The sequence below is a fragment of the Zonotrichia leucophrys genome, chromosome 1 (genome assembly GCF_028769735.1).
Source record: "Zonotrichia leucophrys gambelii isolate GWCS_2022_RI chromosome 1, RI_Zleu_2.0, whole genome shotgun sequence".
Taxonomy (NCBI): domain Eukaryota; kingdom Metazoa; phylum Chordata; class Aves; order Passeriformes; family Passerellidae; genus Zonotrichia; species Zonotrichia leucophrys.
In genome coordinates, this window is record NC_088169.1 from 53429502 (window position 1) to 53457053 (window position 27552).

The window sequence follows — 27552 nt, forward strand, 5'->3', positions numbered from 1 at the left end:
GGGGTTTTTGTTTGTTTGTTTGTTTGTTTTTGTTTTGTTTTGGTTAATTGGTTTTTTGGGGTTTTTACTACTAAGATATAGCCTGGAAATACTTTTGGTCTTTCTTTCTCAGTTAACCATTTCTTTTCATAGCCATTTGCTATTTTTCTTTATCATCTCTGCATAACCTGATATTCTTTGCAGGTCAAACATTTTTTGAGTTTACACTAACCAAAGTCTCACATTTAATCTTGATTTCAGTTATCCAGGGCCCTTGAACTTGCCTTGTCTTGCCATGATCCATTCAGTCACACTTTCATTCTTACCAGCTGTTTAATCTTCTCAGCATTAATTGCCACAATAATATACCTCTTACTTCCTTTTCCTCATGTATCACCTCTCACTGTTCTCCTCATAGCAAGCCCTCAAATATATAATTTCATTTTGTTTAAAAATACTCTGAGATCCTTAATTTTCTGCTCTCTTTTACTGAGCAAAAAGCTACATTGAATAAATCCTGATTATAACAATATTTTGAGTTAGATATTTAATTTTTAAAATTTATAGTGTTTTATGTAAACACAAGATTTGGACGGGTAAGTTTGCCTCATTTGCCCAATTGCATGAAAATAAGAAACACCTTTTCTTCAGTCAAATCTTGTTTTGATAGATAAACACCTACCAGTTTAACAAACTGAATATTTCCCATGGAAACTTCCAATATGGCATTTCACAAAATGAAGTGGTTTCCATACTTAAAGACCATCAGAATGCTTACAAAGTAAGTTAATAAAACTGCCAATAATTTTGAAATCAATTTTTGTGAAGGAGAGATAGGTGAAGGGGATTGTGTGCTTGAAGAGACCCCTTTGTGGTGTTTTCAAGATAGCATTATATGCCCTATGTGGAATTAATACTGAGAGAACTCATGCAAGTTCCTATTTTGAAAGGTACCAAAGGAACTCTCTTGGTTGGCATGAAGAGCATCTCCTCAACAGTGGTGGAGAAAGTCTGAATCCTCTTTGGGGCTGCTGCCAACACAACAATTTGAATAAAAAAGAAAAACCTGTTGTTAGGATTCCTAACAGCATAACCTGCCAGTTGACTAAAAAATATAGAACATAAATAGCACAAAAAAAGATGGTTATATATACATTATTAGCAGAAAACCACACAGGGTAAGAATGTGATTTTTACTATTACACTATTTTTGAGTCTGGAAATTAATAAAGGTTTTCCTCTATTGTTTGGGGATTTTTAAATCTTATCTCAATCAGATCTTTGGCATTGTATTCTGTGAGCAATACAAAGAGAAAAGAGAAGGAGAAGTGAGAAGAAACACTACCATCATATTCTCTTGGGGCTTTATTTTATGCTTCATAGAATCATAGAACCATTAAAGTTGAAAATACCTAGAAGATCATCATATCCAACCATCAACATTGCACCACCACCATGTTCATCACTAAACCATGTCCTCAAGTGCCATATGCATGTTTTTGGAATGCTTCCAGAGATGGTGCTTCTACCACTTCCCTGAACATTCTGTTCCCAGGCTTTACTACCCTTTCTTTGAAGACATTTTTCCTAAAATTTAAAGTAAACATCTTCTGGTGCAGCTTCAAGCCATTTCCTCTCATCATGCCACTTGGGAGAAGAGACAGACACCCACTTTACTACAACATCCTTTCAGGAGTTGTAGAGAGTAATAAGGTCTCCTCTTAGCCTTCTTTTCCCCAGGCTTCAAGCAATAGTAATTTATTTTTTTTCTTAGAGATAAGATGTGAATGATAAGTTGAAAGATTTTTGCTTCAGAATGATGCCAAAGACAGTAGGAATAATGATACATCAATGATTACAGCCAAAAGTCTCTAGCAAATTCTTTCTTTGCATGCAAGTGGCAATGAAAATGTTGCTGAGGTACTGGGCAGTCCTTCGTCTACTCTTTTAACAGCTCGTTTATCACAGTCCTACAGAGACATATTCTGAAGTTCTGAAAAGCCAAAGGTAAATTTTGTTTCAGGTAGTTTTGATGCTTGATCATTAACACCCAGAACATGAAGTCAAGGAGAACTGGGATGATTATTGGACATTAGCTGAATATCATATTATGGCTGAGTATGGCTGAAGAAAATAAGATGCAAAAGTAACACGTAGGTTGAGCTAACCAAAAGTGAAAGGCCGCACATGCGAGCAAAGATGAGAGATGCCAAAGATTTCATTCTCTACTTTCTATCAGCAAGTAATGTCCATCCTCTTCCTGGGAAGCAGGACTTCAGAGTGTGTAGTGGCATGATTTATTATTGTGTATGCCAAGCTTATGGAAGATATATGTAACAACACTGCATTTATCTAAATAGGGGTAAGCTTATCACATCCAGCAGCATCTGTAGAATTTTATAAATAAACCTTTATGTGACATACTTTTAATTTGAAGGTGTGTGGTCCTGTGGAAGAAGCCACTCTGTTATGATCAGAATCAGCCTCTTTGCAGCTGCACTAGTTAAGTCAATTCTAAATTGCATTTGGGCTAAGTTTAATGCTCATAAAACGAATAATTGTTGTAGGATCACAGCCTCAAGTGGTACACTGTGCTAGTATTAGTCAGAATTAGGTATACTGTGAGAAACAATATGCAAGTGTCCCTACAGTCCTCTGTCAATTCATCTCCGTCTTGACCTGCAAACCCCCTGACATTCCATTCCTGGCCTTCCCTTAAGTAAAGACTGACGACTGTGCCAAATTGTAATAGATTGTGGTTTTGATACATAATATGGAATTTTTTCCCCCAAGGGACTGTATAATTATGAGTTTAAAGTAGAAATAAGACAAATTAATCAAATTAATCAGAAACTAAAGCTTATAAAAAAGGCTGAAATTTTAATAGGCACTTGAGGGAAAGCAACACTTCAATAATATAAGCTGTTTTAAAGGCTGATATCCTCATCTCAGGATACCTGCAGAGATCAGAAGTTTAGGTAATGTTACCTAATGCTTATTTGGAATCAAATACATTTTTGCTGTCTTACAAATCCTATGTCAATGATATTTTCTTTTTGCATATAATTGAAAGAGAAAAACCCCTTGCAACAGGGTAAGAATAGTAAACTAAAAATCAGACCTTTATTGGAAGCTTCCAGTTGTTCTGGTGGTGATGGACACAACCAGCACCAGATTTCTACAATTCTATAAGTTTAATTAATTAGGATATATAACAGGTACCTCCAAGAGGAGATTCAGTTGCCCCAGTAACCCACCCCTGGGTAAACCCCTTGGAACTGGTTCAAGGGGTTCTCTGCCCCACTTCTTATTATATATTATTCTAAGTCTCCTACCTGGAATAACACTAAACAATATTTCAGGAATGTATTTAGAAGTTCAGCTTATTGTACTAAAATTTAGGGCAGAAGGAATAGGAAAATATTGGAGCTATGGACAGACATTCTCAATCTACAAATCTACAAATGTATGAAAAAATATATAAAAAGCTTAGGCATCATTCTCAGTATTTTAGATGTTTACCTTGGTGCCCAAGTTTCTATGTACTTCTGCAGTGTTTGCTTTTACAAACATTTTTCACTGACTGTTTTTTGGTGTCCATTAATAGAGGTTATGTTAATCTTTTATTGTGTCATTTGCTTGCTCCTTTTATTTCTTTTTCTTTCAATAACTTTAAGCTTCTTTCTCTTTCTTACTCTCACAGGTAAACCTCTTTGTCTTTACATTTCTTTACATCAGTCTTCATGACTGATGTGCCATCATTCCATGTCTTTCTCTCCTCATATAAAGATATTTCATTGCTTTGCTTTTTCTTTTCCTTCCTTCTTCTAATCAGCTCTTCCCAACATCTCTCCTATTCCTCTTCACTTCTCTTAATTATTGCTATTACTACAAAGGCCTTTGTAATGTGATGGTCCTCTTCATTCTAGAATGCACTTGTTTATTTTTTCAGCATGGAAACTACACAGAAACATCTTGATATTCAAGGAGAAAAATATATGGTTTGTTAAAATATTTTCTGATGTATTTCAGCTTAATCGGGCCAGGAAGCAATATTCTTTCTGTAAATACTATTCATCTGATGGGTAAGAAAGGGGATGAACTGCCATAATCCTATTAAGTAATTTATATTTCAGGGACACTGATACTTGAACATTAATGCGATAATGAAATAAAATCTGATGGTTGAGTTATACCTGAGGATTGCTTATTAAAAAGTTCTGTGCATCTAATGACTAATCATTAGTGAAGCAGACATACTTCCCACTGACTTTCAGCAGTGTCTTCTGTCTACAAAGGAGAAAATATGTGTATACCACATCCACAAAGTGCACCACAGCATTGCTGAAAGTTCTGATCCCTTGCAGCAGGTGTCTGAGGCATCTTCAGTTACCATAGCTCATCTGAGAGGAAGGCTATCTGGATCTAGAAACTGGAAATCACTTCAGATTCCCATCATGTGTACTTCACTCTTTCTGACATTTACATCTTCACCACCTCTAATGTGTTATTTGGACAGGGCACTGTTGTGGTGTGTTTTTAAGTTTTTCAGTTTGCTCCCCCATTTTATGTATGATATCCCCCCATTCTCTGTGGATGGTTCCTCCCTCCCCAGTTTTCCCGCCACTGCTCCCCTGGCAGTTGGTTTCCATAGTAACCCCGACCTTCAGTCAGTTGTATTATATAATTCCCCCTCCCCTATTTTCCCTTATAAGTAAATGTTTTCTCCTCCCTGGGCCCAGTCAATCACCCCCCTCTCCTCCCAGCTTTCGAGAACCTTCTTCTCTCTGGGGGTTGTGGTTGGCTGTGGTCCCGGGGCCCCTCCTTTACTTTGTATCCATTGGTTACTTATGTATGTCAGTTATGTTTAACATCTCCCTTTGAGTTTCCCCATTGGATAGCTGGGCTTCCCTCCTTTCTCCTCCCCTTTCCTTTAAAACCCGATCTCTCCCCTTGATCGGGGCCATTTTGCTGGCTGGTGCCTGCTTTTGTTGGTGCCTCCAGACCACCCAATAAACCGACTTTCGCACCCCCAGCAAGTGGTCGCCTCCTTCTTCGTCTCACCTAGCGCAACTCCGAGCTCAATATCCAGCCCAGCCTGAGGCCAACGACGTCAAAGGGGGTTGGCTTCCTATGCGTAGGGGCGTTGGCCATTCTCACCCCTTCAGCTAGCCAGACATAGGGCCGCGGATGCCCTCGCGCAGGGCACTGGAAAAATTGAATATGGTAGCTAGTATGCAATTTATAAAGAATAGGTAGAATGTTTCTGTAAGAGGTTTGGAATAAGCAAATAAATGAGGCAAGCGAATTTGGGGAAGTGGGGAAAGAAATATTAATTTGGCCTAATGTGCATTTTACTTTATGCATCACAGCACATATTAACCAAAGGCACAATGCCTCAGAATGCCTTTGTATTTAAGAAGAAAAAATAGAATATCTGTGTAGATGCCTTCATGCAAAACCAATCATTACAGTGAGGTGAGGTTTAGAATGATTCAAATTTAAACTGTCTAGATGAAATTCAAGCAGAAAAGGTGAGCAGAATGTATACTTGTGCAAATGCTGGAATGGCTTAGCAGATTTGAATACAGATTTAAATAATAAGCCCACTCCAGTATGTAGGCAGAAATTTGAAATGAATCTTTTAACTAGGAAAAAAGCTGAAAATATGTGAAATCAGGAATATGTGAAATTTTGGTGAGGGGAGAAAATGGAAGGAAATAAAAATGCCAGTATTAATCATCCTGGTTCCTGGATAAACTCTCTGAGACCATTTCAGTCTGATTTGATCCCTTACCACAGGCAATGATACTGCCTGTACTTAGGGATGCCTACAGGTAAATGTAAGAAACAGAAGAAATGGGACAAGGAAGAACAGCACTATGCACAAACAGGGCATGGGTAGAGCAGAAAATCAACACAAGCAAATACTATTTTTATCCTTGGATGCAAAACACATTTTGACGGTACATACTCAAGAGCTTATAGTTTCATAGGAATGTAGTCTCCTAAAAGCAGCCTTTATCTCTTCTGTAATATTGCTCAAGATGTTTTTCCAGAATTTAAGACCCAAGGAAATAACACCTAGGATAAACTACTGCCCTTATATAACTTATAAATATAATAAAACTTCTCAGTGCAGTATTTGCATTGAAAGTGCTGACATGTGTGTTGATTCATGAAGTTAATTGCTGGTTATCTAGGCCAGTAAATGCAAACCTAGATACTACTAAATTAGTCTTCTCAAGTAGGGAACAAGGCAGACATATTCCATGGAACTGATACTGAATTATTTCACTTCAGCTGAGGCAGAGCTCATTCCCCAAATGCAGTAGCTATGTACATTTTTCACCTTTACCCAGTTGCTTTTAGAATTTCTAAAGGACATTCTCTGTATACTTGCAAAGGCCATTCCATGGAAGAATCTAAGTCTCTTAACTCCAAATCTTTGTGTAATCTTCAGCAATTTATCATAAATGTATAAAATACACATTCAACTTTTTATTAAGGTCTTCCCATGCAGGAAAGTCACTGCGCTTGCATGACAAGAAAAAAAAATTACAAAAAATTCACCTAAGTGTGTTATAGAAAAAAACATCATCTGTACATTTTTCTGTACAAAAACATCTTTTTTTCTCCCTTATGGCTTTCTCTTACTTGACGATACAATATTTCTGAAGAAAAGGCATTTTGTAAAAATTATTCTGTTATTGGCAGAAACATGGGTTATATTAGCTTTTAAAAACAAATTTGGTGGAAACAAGGCATGCCTTATTTTTTCTTTCCCTTCACCTTTTCCTAGATACAGTTTGATGTTGATGTCTAAACAGAGCAGAAGTACAGAAAAAGAAAAAATACATTTCCAGCCAAAAAATTCTGCATCTGCAATGAGAACCTTTAATTGAACTGAAAATGAAACACTTTCATGCAAACTAGACTCCTTTCTTTTGAGGGTTAAATCAAATCACCACAAGATGGCTCCCCAGCTTCTCCAAAGATTTTTTTTTAAATCATGCTGCTCTCCAGTGAAGGCATTGATTATCTTATAGAAGTCTGGAGTACAGCTGAACAGACTGTGGATTAGAGCCTTGTCTAATAAAATAATAGCTATTTTTACATTAAAGCCCTGGAGATCTCTTTGAAAGGTAATTCTGTTACTTTAATTTCTGTACCCCATAAAAGGCTGTTATCTAGTTTGTACCTCTGTTCATTTTTTTTTTCCCTATCAGACAAAGATTGGCTCAGAGAATTCAAACTGATTTGGAATTTAAGCCTCCTGATTTCAAGCGCCAAAGCAGCTTATGCTCCTACGATTTCTAAGTTTCTAAAAATATTAGGAATTTTAATTCTGAAGATAATTTTTAATTGCTATTTTTTATTGACCATTCTTTTTAAGAAGTAGGACTAAAAAAAAGGGGTGTGAACTATAATATTAAGTTTTTAGTAGAGGTTGTTCCCAAAACAAACTGAAATCACACCAGAATAAATGCTATTCTCAAAGAAAATATGGGGTTTGGGTATTTTTTAACGTTTTAAATCAAAAGAAAGTAAAAGAACTTCACCCAATCCAGTTAGTTAGAATAGCATGACTATTTTTTTAGGATATCACTTCTGGGTATTGTTTTGATTTTACTTGAATGATTTTATTGATACAGACTTCCTAACACAAAGCAGACAGGCATAGGGACAAAAAAAGGTAAAGAAACACTTTGGTGGATAAGGAGGCAGAAATATAACATCAGAGAAGTAGTTGATAGCAGCAGAAATCTTTCTAGTTTGCATATAACAGAAACATATTTTTATTTCCACATAGCAAGAACCTGTTTTCTTTGTAACAAGCACAGAGGAATCTTGGAGAGTCTGACACTGAAGCAGCATGATAGAGACAGAATTCAGCACAGTCTGAGTACTGCAAACATAAAAAAAAAAATCACTTCTGCAAGGTCAGAAGTGCAAGTTATGTCCACTCTGTCTTTTAAACCTATTTGTGAATCCTTTCTTAGGGTCAAAGTCACTGATCAATCACACTGTCTCTAAATTTGCACTCAGTCATAGGGTGACATTTACTGGTAAAATTTAATCTTTATACTTGATGCAGAGAAAACACAAAATGGGAATGAGTTCCTTGTTCAGCTGTGGAAAGTTCACTAGCAGGAACTTACATTTACTAAAACAAAGCTGCTCTTATCAAGAAAAAAAAAACGGCAAAATTCTCTAAAAACAAACTAAACTTTCTTTGAAGGCTCAGAGTACAATTAGAAAATTGGGTGCCTCCAAGAAGTCTGATCTTGGATATAACTATTTTATGGATGTATTCAACACTGATTGAATCTATAACCTGCTCTTTTTTCTGCTTTTAGTCCTTTTTGGTTTCTTATACACAATAGCAAGTGTCCAAGAACAAAACTCATCTTACTAAGGTAAGAAGCAATCCCTGTCAGCAGCAAATCTTATCCACACATATTTTGGACTAAATCTACCTATGCTACTAAGTCTCATACAGTCACTTTTTCCCATTGACTATAAGCCGTTTCTATTCCAATTAACTGTATACAAAGTGTCCATAAAAATAGATGCATACACTGAACATCTGTAAGTCACACAAATTCTACCTACTTCCATCTGGGAGAATAACAGACAACGTTTCCAGTTACAATTAATGTGTAAGGATACAAAATGGCATCTTGTTTTGTCCCTGCAGAAACCAAAATGCCCACTATGCCCAATATGCCCCAACAGCATGAAAAAGCTGGAATGTGTCAGTCACAAGACATGGCAAAACTGAAAGTTTATGTATGGGGACATAAATGTAGCAATTCAGACTGGATTCTGCACTGTATTTTCAACATGCTTCTGTTCCATTTAGTGTGTTCCCATGACATGCTACCTTCAGACTTGTGAATGCAATTTAAAAACCTCCATTTCCACTTGTTGTAGGTCAGAAAGACCATAGGAAAAGTAGTCATATGTATTAAAAAATTATTTGGTCTTTCTGGAGCTCTGCTGTAAATTACAAATGCAGAAATAAATTGCAATCAGGGAAGTCTTTGACTTACCAAGATATTGAAACCAAGCCTGTGAATTATTTCATCCTTAGTGTGGTCTGACAGTAAGAAATATTTCTTCAGCTGTGTTGAGAGTGCCAGTATTTTCTTACAATGTGACAGAGTAAATTTCTGCCTCAAGAGCAAACAGTTTTAATGTATTCTGGGCTTTATTTATTTATTCACTTACTTACTTCCTTATTTTTAAAAGGGAATATTTTTATTTTCATGCTAACACAGTCATATTAGCTTCCCATACCATTGATTTGATGGTCCCTGTTCATAAAATAGATGTAATAGGACCAGTTATATAACAACAAATCAGCTAATTAAAGAATGCTTCTGAAAAATGATGAGGACTGCAAGCTACCTTTCACTTGCGTGTCATTATGGCAAAATGTCTTCCAGACATTGCAGTCAGATTAATCCCAAAAAGAAAATCTTAGCTCAAATAAGTTGAACCTTTTTTGTAAACACTGTCCTTCTGATGCAGATTTTACTCATCTACTCTCTTAGACAGAAAAATAAACACTTACAATCACTTTTAAAGTACACAGGAAGCTATAGTAATTCTTTTGAATTATTCATTAATCTTATTTATATAATGTATACTAGAACACCAATCTGTGGAGTAGGCCTAGTTTCTCAGAAAGAAGGTATGGAGCTGCTGTTTTGTTATAAATAGTAACAGACATTTCTGGAATAAGAACATTTCTTTTTATTCCTTGAATAAAGTACCATCCCTAGAGAAACCAAGGTAAGTTCTTTCAGTGAAATTATTAGCTACAATTTCACCTCTAATTTTTATTAATCTTTATACCTTTGTATGTAGTGTTTCCTTTGCAGTGTTTCTGGCAATTTACACCAATGATAGTTATAAATGCAATTTACTTATTTTAGACAAATATTAATTCTTTCAGCTGTTAAAATATTAGCCAATGAAAAAAAAAAAAAAAAAAAACAAGGAGAAAAATTGCACCCTTGTCTAATCCATTCATAGGGATACACAGATGGGCTCTCAGTCACACATACCTACTTTTAATTTTGTCTGCAAATCAGTATGCCTTGAACAGCTTTATATATAACATAATTACATATATTTGTGTTTGCTCTATATCACTACAGAGACAGTTGATAAACAGAGCAGACTTCTGTATAAAATCAAAGATTGAAAATTATATGTTTTCCTAAGACTGAATGACAATGTGATAGGAAAAAAAAGGTTTTGAATATTTTAATGGTGTGCATTTCGAAACCACTCTTTATGCATGATTTAAAAAAAAATATAGTGAACATGATGATCTTGATGAGAAGATTGCCAGTGGGTAAGAGGCTGGACAAGGGATACAAATTATGTATCCCTAGAAAGCCCATTGGACCCTAGACTGTGTCAAAAGCAGCATGGCCAGCAGGACAAGTGAGGGGATTCTGCCCCTCTGCTCTGCTCTGGTGAGACCTCACCAGCAGTGCTGCATCCAGCTCTGGGGTCCTCAGCTCAGGAAGGGCATAATCCTGTAGGAAGAAATCAAGAGGAGGGTCACCAAGTTGATCAGAGAGATGTAGCACCTTTCCTATCAGGAAAAGCTTAAAGAATTTGGTTTTTTGAGACTGGAGAAGAAAAGGCTTTGGGGTGACCTCATCGTGGCATTCCAGCAACTGAAGGGAAACTTAAAGAAAGATATAGAGAAGATTTTACAAGGGCAGGTAGCGATAGGTCAAAGGGAAATAAACTGATGGAGAGTGGATTTAGACTAGGTATTTGTGAAAAGTTCTTTGCCGTGAGGGTGGTGAAGGACTTGAACAGGTTGCAAAGAAAAGCTGTGGATGCCCCATCTCTGGAAGAGTTCAAGGCCAGGCTGGATGCAGCTCTGAGCAGCCTGATCCAATGGTCGCATCCCTGCCCATAGCAAGGGACTCGGAATGAAGTGATCTTCAACGTGCCTTCCAACCAAACTATTCTGTAATTCCATGGTGTATTAAACATTAAGCATTAAACAGTGCTTAAAAATGACAGCAATGAAGCTTCTAAAGTCCTTGTGGATAATTCTGGTTCAGAACTGGAGTGAGTTGCTGAAGTTTATCTATGTGAGATTTTCAACTCATTTCAATGAAGTTGAGATCAGAAAAGGAGTAACACTCTAATGTAATATTTAACTATAGCAAAACAACAACCATGTTTTGTTTCAAGAATCTTTAACCTTTTCAATGTGTTGTACCACAAATAAATTTACAAAAAGCTCTTCAAACAAATAAATTTTACTATTATTCAAAGAAACCAAAATTCAACCTATTTCTCTTACATATATATGTATAGATTAAATTGAAATAATATTTTTATTTTCTCTCATGAAACCTGGAAACAAAAAAAGGTATTGCCTAATTTTTAGTGCACAATGCTAGATTTTAGTCACTAAGTCTTGTGCAACTAGTTGCTTTCCTCAATAAAGAAAAAGTTTCTTTATAAGGTCAGGGTAGACACTTTCTATGTCTTTTTGGTTGAAGTTTTTTTGGTGTGTCTTTTGAAAATTTAGCTCTAAATAGAAACATGCCCCAGATTAATGTATTTTATATAGTACTAAGTGAAAACTAATAGCTCCATAATAAGTATGTCTAAATGTTTATTAATGTTTATTAATGAAACTCTCCAGAGTATCACAGTGAAAAAAAATTATTCTCATTCTTTTCAAATAATTAATGAACAAATTAGCCATTATAGAATAGAATTCAAATTGGTTTTCTCTTTCTGCTCAGAGTGGAATTCTTTTAGGTTTAGTCACTAAGTTGAACAGGAGTTCCTGGGACTCAGCTATTACTTTTTTCCAGTTTCCATAGAAACCCCTGTCAGCAAGATGAATATGGAAAATGGTACTTTGAAATAATCTCCATTTTGAACATAAAAGCAAAACACGGTGGTGTAAAGCAGCAATTATGTTAAAGCACCTTATCCCATTTTTCAGTCAGTAGAACAGCAGTTTCCATGAAAATGGGAATATGAGTAGTAACAAGCAGCAAGACAGCCAAACTTCTGGAATTTTGTGATTCAAATTCATGGGGGAAGACTTTGCTTCCCAGGCTTTTTAAAAGATAAAATCCAAAAATTTCCTAAAGTTTCAGAACTCTTGCTATTTTGTGTTATGGCTGTTGCTATAGTGAGAAAAATTGATGATTTTTTGAATATTCATAAATTTACTGCAACATTGTCTCCTCTTTTTGATGCATTCTGTGTGTGACTAACACAGAAATTGGGTGCATGTGAATCTGCCTTATATAGTGCATTCAAATATTTTGGTTTTAAAATGTATTGGAAAAGTTATAACAATAGAAAAAAAAAGACTAATCATTTTATGTCTGCACTATTTTTTTATTGGAAACTATTTGGATCCATATAATTATTACAATTTGTTCTTTCTCTCTGAAGCAATAATGTAAATAATTACAGTTAATGGCCCAGAAGGTCCCTGTTGTGTTGTGTTACACTACTGAAACAGTCCTAAGTAGAAATTGTATCTTTGTTCCACAGGAGTAGATCTACATCTAAAAGAAGATATGTTCTTTTGTACTGTCTGCTTATCATTTTCTGCTTACACTTTTTCAGCAATATGGTACACAGACCTAGGTGAATTTTTCACATCATGTCATACTATCTAGCATTCATTGATATCCTCATGAGAAAATATATTGAGTACTTTAACGTAGTCTAGATACCTGGTTGTGAATTTAATGAACTCTAGCCAATAGAATGTTGAAATCATATGTTTTCATTTATCCCTAACAGGCTTAGTAGGGTCAAGTTTTGTATCTTTCCACTTAAAGTTCTCCAAGAGCAGTGCTTTTGAAAACAACATTTACAATGGTTTATGATCTAAATTAATATATTACTCTGAGTTTTGTGACAGAAATAAAATCAAAATCAGATCAGGTCCTTGTCTTATTTACAATTACATCAGTTTCAGGCTATTTTTATAAGAAAAATGGAAAGATCAGTGGACTCCAAATTTACTTTTACATAGCTGAAAGCAATAGATTTCTATATTTTTTGTCATATTTATCTTTCTTTTTTATGTCATATTTTTATCTCATGCCTTTGAAATATGATGTGAACATGTTGTGCTCTGAAAAAGCTGTAGACTAATATTTAAGTTTGTTTTCTTTTGATTATGAGCTTGGAGGGATTCTATTTGTTTTTTGGCAAAAGGGAGATCATAAAAGACGCTTGGATGCAACTAAAGTCTGAGGTATTTGATGACCATGAAAGGACATGGATCAAAATATAATGGACTTCCAATCCTTTTCCTCCAACAAGAGTCTACATGTGGTCAAAACCCCACAGCACTTTTAAGAAATACATCAGAACAGACTTTTCTTTGATGGTTTGAAATTTCACTGTTATTTTATCATCAGACTCTTCATCAGGATCACCATTTAAGTATGGTAAGAGTAGTTTCCTGACAGGCAAAAAAATCCCACTCTTGGGCTGTAAATAATTTGGTGGATTTAAAAAAAGAAAGCAATATCTAGCAAGCACAATTATCTTAAATAAAAACAAAGTGGACACATTGTCCTAATGTCTAATACAATGACATGGTGAAACAGATGAAAGCTACGCTAAGTATAGGAAAATGAACCCCAAAGTTTTGGGGGTTTTTTGTTTAAAGAATTGTTTTATATCTCAAATAATGTCTTGCATATTCTTAAATAAATGAAAATAATTGTATCACATTTATGACTGAAAAGTTTGACTTTCGTTATTTTAAATAAGAGGAGCCTGTATATAAGGAATATTCAGTTCTAGTTTACTTACAGAAAAGCCAGTGAGAAGGGTATGGTATGACTAGATAGTATAAATGACTATTCATCAGTTACAGCAAAACATAACTGAATAAGTACAAATAAAACAAATAGTCTATCAGACACAGATACACAGAAAAATCTCCAAAATTTTTCACTAACCTGTTGGATTTACACAGCCCTATCTAAATAAAAGAAAGACATGATAGTTCATGCTGTTCAGGTTATAAGCCCAAAAATATTGCATTGCTTATTAGGGAAGCTCTTAAACTATCAGCACCCTTGCTGAGAAAAAGATTTATGACTAACCTTTCCTAGGTCACTGACAATAAGACTTGAAAATGTTTTTTAGAGAAAAAGCAGTCAGGTGGCTCAACATGAAATTAGATATGTTGCCAGACTCAGCAGGTAGCAGAAAATATGATTGAAATTCAGGATACCTATAAATAGAAAACAGTGCCTTGGATGCAGTCTGGGTCATAGGGAAGATGCTTTATCCTGTAATATTTCAGTGTCCTGCAATTTTTTAAGTGTCACGCACATTATTTTTTATCCCCTAAAGAACAGAGGCTGTTTCAGTGTCCAGCATTGCTAGTCACTGTTTTTCAAGTGTGCTTTGTTGGAGTACTTTGTCTTATCAGTGTATCAATACTTGTCTGTATCAGTTTTGAATAGTATTTGTACACTTACTGTATTTCTGTTAAAACAAAGATCTGCTGATGCTTTGCAACCTTTAGCAGCAGGTATCCCTGCCCATGGCAGGGAAGCTGGAACTAGATGATTTTTAAGGTCCCTTTCAACCCAAAACATTCGCCAAATACATTATTTTTGCAGAAGGAATCCATAAATCAACACTGCAATATCCCCAAAGTAAAAGAGAACTTGACTGGATTAAAGTCAGGGTTGTGGAAACTTCCTATCCTTCTGAGTATGTGAGGCATTGGAATGAAAGCTTTGAGAATGCTCTAATCACTAAAATGACCAGAGAAGGAGAGAGGAAAAATGGACCAAATGAAAATTGTTGCTACATTTTATCCTTTCTCATTATGTGACCATTACTGCATGCAAATGGATAGTGATCTAAACAGAGATTTAAATGGAGTTCTGGAATACAATTTTTACATTGTTAATGGCAACCACAGGATGTGTGTCCCAAATTATCAGGCCTGTTAGCACTGATTGTGGCTATGTGGAATGAAAATATTTAGACTGAGATCAATATGGAGAATAAGATGTGATTTCTGTGCATATAACTTGTTCAGAATTTTTCTTGTAGCAAGTGTGGAATTCACCGCCACGTGGACTACATCTTGTAAGTTAAACATGCTCATAACTACTCTCTGACACCAGAATCAGTGCAGATTGTCACACATGCACTGTTTTAAACTCTTTTACTCTCTAGAAATGCTAGTTGTCCATATTAAATTCCTTGGTAGAAATGATCTTTTAGTTACAAGCCACCTGTACTAAGAAAATGCTAGCCAAGATTCAAACTAAGACAAATATTCAGAGAGTTAACAATCTATCAGGACTGTAGAGAACAGACTTTGTGAAAGCAGCACCTGGAAAATGAGATCATCTGATCAAACAGAGCATCTGTGGTGCAGATCTCTCCATCTGAGTTAGATGTTTAGACTGTCTTTATAATCAGTGGAGAGAAACAGGCTTATCTAGGGAAATGATTCACTTCATCATAAAGCAGACACTTAACATTTTCAGATTAGCTGTTCCATGCAAGTGCCTATTTTTCTCTCTTCACCATTAAAAAAAAAAAAAAAAAAAAATCCAGGAAGACAAATATACATGTCTCTTTTATAAATATTTAAAGATGAAACAAATGAATTCCAGACTAAATGCATGAAATGTGCTGACTGAATCTGTGTCTTTATGCCTCCACAGATCTATGTGTGATTTAAATTCAGATGTTGTAAAGCTCAGACTAATAGAGGATAAGAATTGATTTCCATGCATCTGTGGAAGAAGTTATTTCATAGATCCCTCTTGGTTTAATATCCACGATAAGTCTATGAACTTTTAATTCTGGAAAACCAGAATTTAAGAATATGTCTATTATAAAGAACCTGTATATTGCCATTTTAGAGGTTTATTTTCAGCTGTTGACTTTTATTTTTTCATAAATAATTAAGGAATAGAAAATAGATGCAGTAAGACTAATTTTCTATTCATGGAGAAAGAAGAAAGGAATCAAAAACTTTACAGTCCCTGTAATTTTAGAATCAAAGTACAGAGGCAAGAAGATAGTTTTCATGCAAGAGAAAGTGTCTTTTCAAACTGTCCAAGGTTATGCTTGTTACAAGCATAAAACAGCCCAAAATATACACATTAAAGCCAAAGTCACCCATAAATCAATATTTCTTTAAGTGAATAGCGGTTGCAGGAATGAGCTGTAAATGAGTCAGACAGACATGACAATGAGTGCATCATGCTCTAAATCACTCAAAATTAATCAATAAATTATATATTTCTGTTATTGAAAAGAAGAAAAAAGAACCACAACAGCACTTCAATAATAATTTTGTGGTTGAACTACTAAATGAAGAAGTTTATTCCTCATTCTTCCAAAAGTTTCCAGTATAATGACTGAGTGGTGGTTTTCTAGCAGAGTTTTTGTCACTCTGTCCAACATGAATAAAATTTATTAATAATTTTATTTTTATTTGTCAACAGAAATGATAATCTGATATTTTGGTATGAATGCATAGATAAACTTGCACTAGAATACACCTTGTAAATTACAAAAATAAAAATATAAGACAAAATTAAAATATTCCAAATTGTGTATTTAGTTCCACTTTCTACAGGACTTCCTTATCTCTTACTTCCCTCAAAATGAAAGATCAGATAAGGATGAGGAATAATTTGGACTGAGGCAATGGCTGAAAAATCTGAAGACAAATTCTAGATTTAGATATTTAGTTTGCAATTTTTGTGATCTCCCCAAACACATAATCACCTATTTAAATATAAGGAGCTATGGAAATCTAATGTTTTTGAAGTTGAGATAATGTAAATTCTTTTTCCTAAGTCACAGTGATATTGTAGGTTAAAGACTCCATTTTAATTTACTCACTAAGATTGCAGTGGTTTTGGTTCAATGTGTACTAAAGCACATTTCTTTCAGATCTTTCATATCATATTTCTCATATCTTCAACTTCTAATTTCCTGTTTAATGATAAATGTGTGTAAGATATACATGTTTAAAAAAATTAAATACTGATGCATAAATACATAAAACAGGAAACAGTCATTCACATTTCTTTCAGATTTTCACATTATATATTATATAAAACTTATTTTATCTTCCTTCAGAGGTTGTTTTTTTTTTTTTTTATGAATACTGTTAGTTGTAAACTTGACAAAAGAAATGTTATCTTAGGGAATATTAATGATGACTCATCTACTGAAAACTCCTGTAAAGAGATCGGAGATATTACACAAGCTAGTTCACTGAAGTTTAGCAGGATGAGCTGCACTTCTAGTACATGCATGACATATAATCAAGTGGCATACAAATTGCCCAGGGACTTTCAGTTTTCCTTCATTTTTCACTGACATTGGATAGACATCTGTGTCTAACAATTATCACTTCATTCACATTTGCTTGGATAAAGATTTCAGAACAAAATTTCAGAATAAAATTTCAGGACCCAAAATTTCAGGACCATATTATCAAACATGTTTTCACAAAGGTGGAACGGCCTATGTTATGATGGAAGTCAACTTCTTTCACTCTTCCCTGAGTTATCTAAAAGTTTTCCAGTCTGAATGAGGAAAACTGTATGCCAAAGAACTACTACTTCCTTTCCTTTCACACTTCAGTAATGGTTGTGCAGTTTATTACAGCAATTTGAGTGCTTCACATACACCAAGCATAGAGTTCTTCCAATTACTTCTCACATATGTATTGAAAAAGATAAAGAAACAAGAAATATTCTCTCATAACAGAAGTTAGTCTGGATTAGATGGCCTTAGATAAATCTCACAATCAAGCATTTTATTTACTGTGAAAAAAAAATACATTTAGGTTTTTAGTCACCCATGCAGTGAAGGAAGGGGAAATCTGCAATTTTCATTAACATATACATAAATTATACTTGTTCTATTTGTGTAAAAGGAATTACATTTGTGGGAATCAGATTAATTGCACTGGGATTTTTAATGTAGAATATTTCACTTTACCAAAATAGCAGTGGTACTTTCTAAGTTTTTAAGTATATATTAATATTTTATAAGAATGTAAATAAACCTTCTCCCACATGACCTGCTATTCAAAAAATTTACATTCAGCCAATCAGAAATTCTGTGAGTAAAGACTAAGCAGAGCTGGATGGTTTTCCAGACATTTTAAACAAGTAGCTAATCTCTTAGTTTTGCAAAATTTCGCATTATAAGCATAATGCCAAAAATAATGATGTGCCATCTCAGTCCTTAATTTTCCTTATTCCACTAGCAAAGCCCAAGACCTTTGCATATTGCAGAAGGCATACAAGATTCAGATAAGGATAGAGGAGATATGCAAATCTTGGGGAATTTCTAGGTTACATCAGATGTATTTTAGTTTTTCTCTTAAAGTCTCAGAGAATTACCGCATGCATTTTTTCTAAGTCTTCCTGAACTTTCCTTTAGAAGAAGCTCATCAGAAAATTTAGCATTTTGATTTCTTTTTTTCTTTTTCTTCCCAGGGGTGTGGTATTTGTTTTCTCTCTGTAAAACACTATCTAACTTGTAAAAGAAAATTGACATATTGCAAAAAGGTTATGTGACAACTATGAAATCATTCTTTAATAATATAATATTAACAGAGGCATCTATCTCAGTGTTTAATTTACTCCTATCATTCCAGTATCAGAAGTTGGGACTTTTGTGTATGCTTCTTTTTGTCCTAATCTACTCTAAACAAGTACAAATTATTTCTAAAAATGCTAATACTTTTCCAAAAAAGCTGTGTTTTTGGAATACATAATTGAATCAACACTTTAAGAAATCTCATAGTATTGCCTAATATCACACTTCTAATCATATTCTAACTTTAAACAGTTAAATCGCAGTTTCAAGGTCTTTTACAGGTAAATTCAAATGCAGATGTTTGCTTGCTTTTTTTTATTTTTTTGATTGTGAATTGGCTAGAAGGTTTTCAAATACAATAATCTTTCAAAAGCCTCCTCTATTATATTTTAAGTGAAGAATTCTTATGTTCAGTTATTATCAAAAACCACTGGAGGTGTAAGTACAGGGAAAGATATGACAACAAAACACAGATCAGATTATTTAATTATGCTTTGTGTTTATAAAATATAAATGAAAGTGTGCAGTGAAGCTACACCAATTTAAGATGGTAGTAGAGGAAGTGTGACTTAGCAAATAGCCATGTTAAATGAAAATTCAGTTACATAACCAGAGAACTACTGAGCTAGACACCTAGGTGTTGATGCAGCTGATTCATAAATTTAAAAGGAACTTTCAGACATGAGTTCTATATTTGTTAACTTTAGGAAAAGCACTTCCTTTTCCTAAAAGAAAGCATTATATATTGCTACTATTTTAGTGTAGCCTTTAATACAATAATGAACTTCCGGTGTAATTTTTGTTATCCCTGTCAGTCTTCTTTTCATTCCCTGGTTTTATCGGGTAGCATTCTATTTTTAATGACCGAGTTTTTATATGTTCCTATCCTCTGAGAACAAAAATGACAATATAATTACTGAGAGAATATGCTCAGGCTATGTCTAAGCTGTTAAGCAAAAAGAGGACAGAAAGCGAAATAACCCAGTCTGCAGCTGAGACAGATGTATGTTATAGCAAATTTTCCCTAGAACCTGACTCTGTTGGAAAGAGAATATCATTTGCCAGACAGGGTTCCATTCTTAAGAACAATCTCCAAGATGGTCAAACAGACAGCCTTCAAAAAACTAAAAACCAAAACCCAAACCAGACTAAAAAAAAAGACAAACACTAAAACCAAAACAAAAAAATCCCCACCAAAATTATATTGATGGGAAAGTTGCTCGATAATTTCTTCCAAAGGTGAAATATTTCAGTATTATTTCTGGCAGATTAGAAAATAAGTAATTCAATATGCAACATGGGCACTGATATTTTCTGGTAAAAAGGATTATTTACTTTCTGTGTAATAAATATTAATTTTTAGACACAGTGAAAGTCAAAATTCTGTAGCTGTTTGAAATACAGATAAGTCCGGAAGAGTTGTATAACAGCTAGTAAGTAATTTCTGTCTAATATTGTTTATAAGCATTTTAATGAGAACTATACATTAAGTATAATTGTCCTACTTTCTTTCATCTTAACTGATATACTTTCTGTGTATAATTTCTGACATTTTTCTTAGTTGCAATATTTTTATACTTTTTGAGGAAAATGACCCAGTTTTGTAACAATATGCTTAAAAGTCTGAACAGTGTGAAGAATAATATTTCATCTGCAAATGTGGATGTTTTGATTTCACTGTTTTTTTAAGAGGGATATGTCTTCAGTTTCTGGTTCCTGCAGCTTAGGTTCATTTTACTACGGTCTTTCTTTGAGAGTCTAGAATAGCTTAGTGAAAAACGATAACAGTTGAAGAAGTGTTGACATATTTTTTTTCTGTCCTTCCTCTTTTCTCTATTTGATTATGCTAATTCGATAATATCTGTATTATTTGTATTATTTAATTCTGGAAGTTTTGGATTTTTTTTGTTTGTTTGTTTTTGTAGGTAAAGTATTGCTTGATTTGCTCTGCCTAATCAACTTTTGGTCTTGGCCGGGAGGGTGGGGGAATTTTCTTTTTAGCTATTGAAATGCTTTATAAAATGTGGAGATCAAAGACTGCAAGGAAACTGAAAACTAGTCTGTTTCATCACATTATGACTTCCACATCTGAAAGTCTGGCTTATAAGAAAACAGCTCTTTTTAAATTTTTCTTCTGAGTAGAAGATTATGCTGGTTTGAACATTAGACAGACATGAAACTCCAAAGAAGTCACTCCCCTTCCTCCCACCCTTTCTTGTAAGGGAGTGACAGCAGCAGAGACTATGGGCTGAGAAAATAATTTTCTAAAAACACAAAGCAATGGAATAAGATGGGCACAATAACAGCAATATTAACAACAAAGAGAGTGTATTTCATTCACAAAAGAGTGTTCACCACCAATGAGGAACAAAACGAAGATGGCGGACTCTCCCCATAGGTTGCGTCCATGTGACTTCCCCAGACAAAGGCGACTGTTCCCACACATCCCACCAAATGGCCACTAGGAACAATGACAAGACAGTGGGGGAGCTCTTAAACTGATGTTTCCCAGATCTCCACCCCAAGCCCAAAAAAAGACAAACAATGACGAAGAACATCCCTGAAAGCTCAGTCATCTGAGTCAGGTCATGCTGCTGGTCCACAGGGGCTCATTTCTGTGCAGTTGCCTTTGCTGTCCTTTCCACTGCCTTCTTGCATTGGAGATGGATCCTGTCACTGTTGCTTTTCCAACCATTCCCCTGTGATCCTTCCAGCTCAGCTTGGCTGGACCAGGCTCAGCTTCACTCCTGTCACCTGGGCCCTTGTCACCTCACATGGGCTAGGGGTCGCCTGTGCTGGCCCTTTCCCCCCAGCAGTCTCCATGCTGGTGCTGCTGGTTCAGCACTACTGCTGATTCCCATTTTTGCTACTGTCCTTTCAGCACTATGCCCTGTAGCTGCATTCCAGAGAAAAAGGGAGGTGGTGGTGTTTGGGTACAGCTCCGCAGAGGCTGATGCCAACCCCTTCCTGCTGTGGAGAAGGGAGGCAAAACACTGCACTTCTGGTTGGGCACCCAAATTTTCCTCCCAGAACCACGTCCCTCTGTGATGATGTGCATAGTATAGAATAATAACCTGGCCACACTGAGACTGTGCTAAACTCCTCCCCCCTCTCTTCCACCAGGACAAAAATATATATGATAGTCAAAATTACCTTCTCCTCCCATGGAGAAGTCTGATGTTTTATGTGGATGCTGCATTGGAATGAGGCATAAAGTGATATACAGTTCACTAGGTTCAACCTGCAAGTATAGATATCTCAGTCACAAGTCTCAGATAATGAAATGATGTAATCGAGTGACAATGTTAATACATTGTGTCAACCCTCTGAAATTACTCTGTGGGAGTTAAAAGTTTCCAGGAGTTCAAACCATAGCTTTCTGCGATGACTGTTCTTACAGCTGTTGGATTCCAAGTTAAATCATTTTTTTCACTTAATAAAGAGCATATATTCCATATGAAAACTTGGGGTTTTTTTAATGTGACTGGTTACTACCTGAAGTGGCCTCTAGATGGATGTTACTGTTGTATCTATTCTTATCTCTTACAGAATGAAGGAAAATTTTTAAGACTGTGCCCTGATTGCACAGTAGCATGTGAGCAGGTACACACTGCCTACCTCCTTCTACTTCATGGATGACATTCCATGAAAGGAATAAGAGACTGAAATGAAACTTCTGAAATGGTGTAAAAATTAATTATTCCTAAACAATAATATTTTAAAAGTGCAGGTTTATAATTCATAAAATCTTGCTAAATGAAGCCAAAATATATTTATGAACATGTCTGTGTTTTGTGGAGTATTTTCAATGACTGAGAAAATAAGACTCATATTATGTAGAACAAAAATATAACAACATAAAAAAAGACAATATAAGGGAAAATAATTTATCTTAGAGGAAGAAATACAAGTGTTATAGAGGATGAGACAAATTATTGAATGAGAGAACAAATAACTTGTCATCAATTCTTTCATGAGACTTCAATATCAAATTATTTCTTTTGTGACTTTCAGTTTCAATAGATTTTCCAATTCAAATATATTTTGAAATAAACTAATCTTCTTGATTATTTCAAAATGAAAAGTTATTATTTCTCTGTTCCAAGAAATACAAGTGACAGTGCAATTCAACTCCAGGTTTTAGGCACTTAGTGTGGGATTTTATTTTTTTTCCTTAAATTAAAGATCTACCCTTGTGCTTCTAATACTTCTTCATAAGGTCTATAACAAGCTCTAGAGAACACCTCTGCCCTTCTGAAACAATTCTGGAAGCCAGGTGAAATCTACTAAGAAATCTCAAATGCAACAGAGCACCATCTGTACTCAACTTAATTGAGGCTCTGAATTAAATGTACATACATAAAAATAGCTAAATTCATCTAATTTACTATGCTGGTTAGTGGAGATCTAGGAGCTAATTTGTCTAAACATAATTGGTAATGGAATTTGACACGTCAGATGCTATTGAAGACACCTGTGCAGGGTTGTTACTTGTGACACAGAAGCACTAATTATATCCCTCTGTAACAGCAACTGGAACTACTCAAGAAAGTCTAGTACATCTCTGTGCCACTAGACAGACTTGTGTCAGCAAATGAGCCGTGCCACGAGTCAGTAAAACCAGTGGAAACTGAGGAGACAGACAACTAACCAGATGTAAGTGTCTGCATCAGGATAAACTGATCCCTATCTCCAGGATATGGACTCGAGTTAGCACCTGAGGCAGGCAAGGGGGAGGTGTGTTTTCCTCTCAGGATTAACAGCTAGAGCTTTGTGAATGCAGCCACCTTCTTCTGCTTTGAAAACTGAACAAGCCTCATGTGAGACATTAAGAGAAATTAATTTGTGCTACAGTGAGTAATAGAAGATAACACTGATGAAAAATTTTATGAGTTCTTACAGTAGAAATATTAAGTAATAGCACATGGAGCATTAGATGTTAAAGACGTAGTGTACAGTGAAGTAAAGCAGGAACTTCAAGAATAAAAATAAGAACAAGGAAATTTAACCATCAACTTGGGTGTTTAATTCTTCCTGCACACGAGCTAGAAGATTTTATCCTATATTTAGCTTACTTATCTCATGACCATTGTTACCTTATAATATTAAATACTGATTGTTCAGGGAAAATGCAAACAACTGGTTTTGAACCATTATATGTAATAATTTTTCATGCAATATGTTGTCACTGATGGAGTAGTTCTCTGGACATTTTAGGTTTGTCATGTACTATCCATAGTTTCTTGAATATACAGAAGATGAAGGGAATGAAGACTACACTGCTGGACAGAGTTGTTAATTGAGTAATTGAGAAAGATAAGAATAATGAGAGAAGTATGAGTTATTCTCCATTGCATCTGCAAACATATTTGAAACTTTCCTCCAAACTAACCTAAAAATTATTCTTTTATAGATCAAAAGAATAAATTAATTCATAAATACAATATTCAGAATATACTGTGGAGAAGTATATTATGAATATACTGTGGAGAAACATATTCCCACAGAAGTGGGAAATCCATTGCTACCAGGTGATCAGCCAGATGGTAAGTACTTGTCACAGTGGGAGAGGAGGAAAAGGTGCAACATTGCACTCTGATAGGGGGGATTTTGACCTCTGCAAATTAGGACACTAATTTTACAGACTTACAAACTTGAAAGGTCTTGGATTTGTCATTTGGCTTTTCTGGTTCTGTTTGTGTTTTATTTTTTCTAGGTAAAATAGTCAGTAAGTTTTGGGGTTTTTTTAAATGAGGAAAAAAGCCAGAATAACATTTTCAAAAATTAAATTTTGCTTCTGGACAAGATGGACAATCACCTTTATGGACAAAATCATACATCTGAATGTTCCAGGGGAGTATTCTCTAAAGAAATGAACTTTTATATTTGTGAAGATTGTTAAAGAATAAAGATGGAATGAAACAGTCTAACTAACAAAACCTGAATCATATTTGTTGGTTAGCAATCTTTTATAAAATCTCATCATGACAACTATCACCAAAATATATGCCTGAATTGCAAGAGATAATATCTAGTGACAGAAGGTGTAGTGGAAGCGGTATATGCAGTTACCTCTAGATGTTTATATAGGCTTCACTGCCATAAATACTGTAAGAAGATACAAGGAGCTACAGACAACAAGCCCAGATAATCAGTGCCTGAAGCCCATTGAATTTAGGAGACAGATACACTTCCTTGGGAGCTGAAGGCTTAAAATAGCAGTGATTAGGCAATTTAATTTGAGTTTTCTGTAATGCCCATGAGAAGCTAAATAGGAAGAACTTATATGCATTCTTTTCTGTGGTGAGATGGAAGCATTTGTGATAAGCAATATAAATAAGTCTCATCACAACTTCACGCTGAATTGTCTTCTTATCTGTCAATTGTATTGGATCAAGGAATATTGGCATCACAATTTTAGGCAGTTCCTCTGTGTGGTTGCAATAAGGAAATTTTCAGTTTTACCCACCCTTATTTTCTCTCCCTATTCTTGGCACTGTCAGACCAATAAATATTTGTATTAAAGGCAATTTTGGAAGAACAAAGAAAAATATGATAATCTAAAGAAGTTATAGTTTAGTCTCTTACAGATTAAAAATCTTCACTAATAATAAAAAGCTTTTGAAAATCCAGATTACCTTAATTGTGGTTATTTTATGGAAAAAAAATATGATAAGAAACAAATAATCCATTCTAGACTTAAACTTCATTAAATTAACAGAGTTTGATCTTTCTGTAAATTTCAATAAGGTGACTGACATAAGGCTACTTGAACATGGTCATGAAGCTGGTGATGGTGAAAAGTTTCTGAGTGAAAAATGGGCAAAGGTGTATTCAAAGATAAATGATGGAAATGGACCAACTTTAAACTTTATTTTAAAATACAGAGCCATCTTTCCATCCTTGCTTTATATCTTCTCATATGTTTGTCCAAGCCTTCATTTTACTAAATTCTGCCTACATTCCTATTTGTGTTTCTTTCCATTTTGATTTCTTTTTTTTCTTTGCACATTTTCCATTCATCTGCCAAGTACTTCTTTCCTCAGAAATAACTACATATGTTACTAAACAGAAGGGATAGAGTGGAATTCTCCCAGTGAGGCTAGGAAGAAGTAGATAGAAATCTTACAATTCTTGTGAGAACAAGAACCTTGTTGACCTGCTTGCACAAGATAAAGATTAGGATGGGGAGGGGTGTATTTATGGAAATAGGCATAATCCAGTGAATCAAGCCCTTCTTATAGTTTTCCTTTGAACAGCTTGACGGCTCCATTTTATTTGATTTTTTGAATATTTTATTCTATTCTTTCATGTAAATTTTAGAGTTTTTCTACATCATTTGGAGAGAAAGAGAAGCTGAGACTGCATCTTTGTTGCTGGTAAACAGCTTGACCAGCCTGAACTATTGAGAAATAACTGTATAGTGATTATGCAAATCAGATAAGCTCAACCAATGAGTGTGCAGAGAAATGCATAGCTTAGGAAAAACCCATACAGGTACACATCAATAGCTGTTCAGTTACTCTGAGTTCGGATTGGCTGGAGCATGTCTATTTCTGTGTGTTATTCTTACATTGGTGAAAAGCTGGGACATACAAGACTGATTCTCAAAATATTTGGAAAATTATCTTGATTGCCTAAAGAGTTTGGCTCTTTAAATGCACAAGAGATAAATTTAGCCACCAAATTTAACCTTTTTCATCCGCTAGAGTAATGCCTTTTCATTTATTACTGCTTACGGCTGCAGTTCAGTTGAGGAGGTGCACAATTAATAGCATAAAGTGCATTTGGAAAAATTATGCCAATTCAAGAGGAAGTTATTGTCCATGACTATTACTAAAAGGTTTACAAATTTGTTATTTAAATTATTTGAATATTCTGTAAGATTAAATTTTTGCCTAAGGACTTCTGTAGGATATGACTTGTACTTCATTTTAATATCTTTCAGTATTCTTTTTATATACGAACTGGTCTGAAGCAAAATTGAGATTATCTAAGGAACTCATATAGCAGACACTCTGAAAGCCAGTGTCTTCAAAAAGAATCTTTGCAATATTTCTGAAATATCAGCAGTTCCCAAATCCCCAGGAACACATTCAAACTAAACCCCTGTTAGAAGCAGCAGTAAACTTGTCTGCACTCCCATGCCACGTTACCCTCAATCGCAGACTTGCAGGCAAAGGACTCTCAGTTTTGGATTCCAGATCTTCAGATAACAAAGTGACATGCAATGAATTTGCCAGCCATGAATTTTGTGCTGATTTGTCAAAATACTAAATATTTCAGATTTTTAATCACACAATAATTATATACTTTGTCTGGATCAGCTGCTTTGGGGCAAGAGAACTCTGCCATTGGTATCAATGGCCTAAGAAATATGTTTTAACATCTCATTTTAACCTATAATTAATCACTATTTTTATACTCTCAACTACTTAGGTGAGACAAAGGATCCTTTTCCTGTGGCAGTATGCAAAGGAGGTGTATGAGGATCTTGTTATGGAGAGGCTATTGCTGAAAAAAGTTAAAATTATTAGTAAAAGTACAACCCAAAAAACCCAAGGAGTCTTTGAAAAAAAAATTAAGTTTCTGAAAAGTCAGGAGTTCATTGCCAGATGCTATTCATAAATTTGCACATAATAACATTAATTAAGTTGAAACTATCTGCATTTCTTCTTGGGTGTTTGGTTTTTTTCAAACAAATGGGAGGCAGTATTTATCCCTTAATTATTTGTTGCAACACAAAGTTTACATCTCTAACAAGTAAGGCAAGTAAGAAAGGGTCTGCTAAAATTAACTCATAAACTTTCCAATCCCTTCTGTAATACCAAACTTTGGAAAACAAGATTAAAAATAGATTAGAAATATTTCTCTAATATTCTAAATACACCAAACTACAATACAAGAACACAAACTAAATATAAGAACTACAAA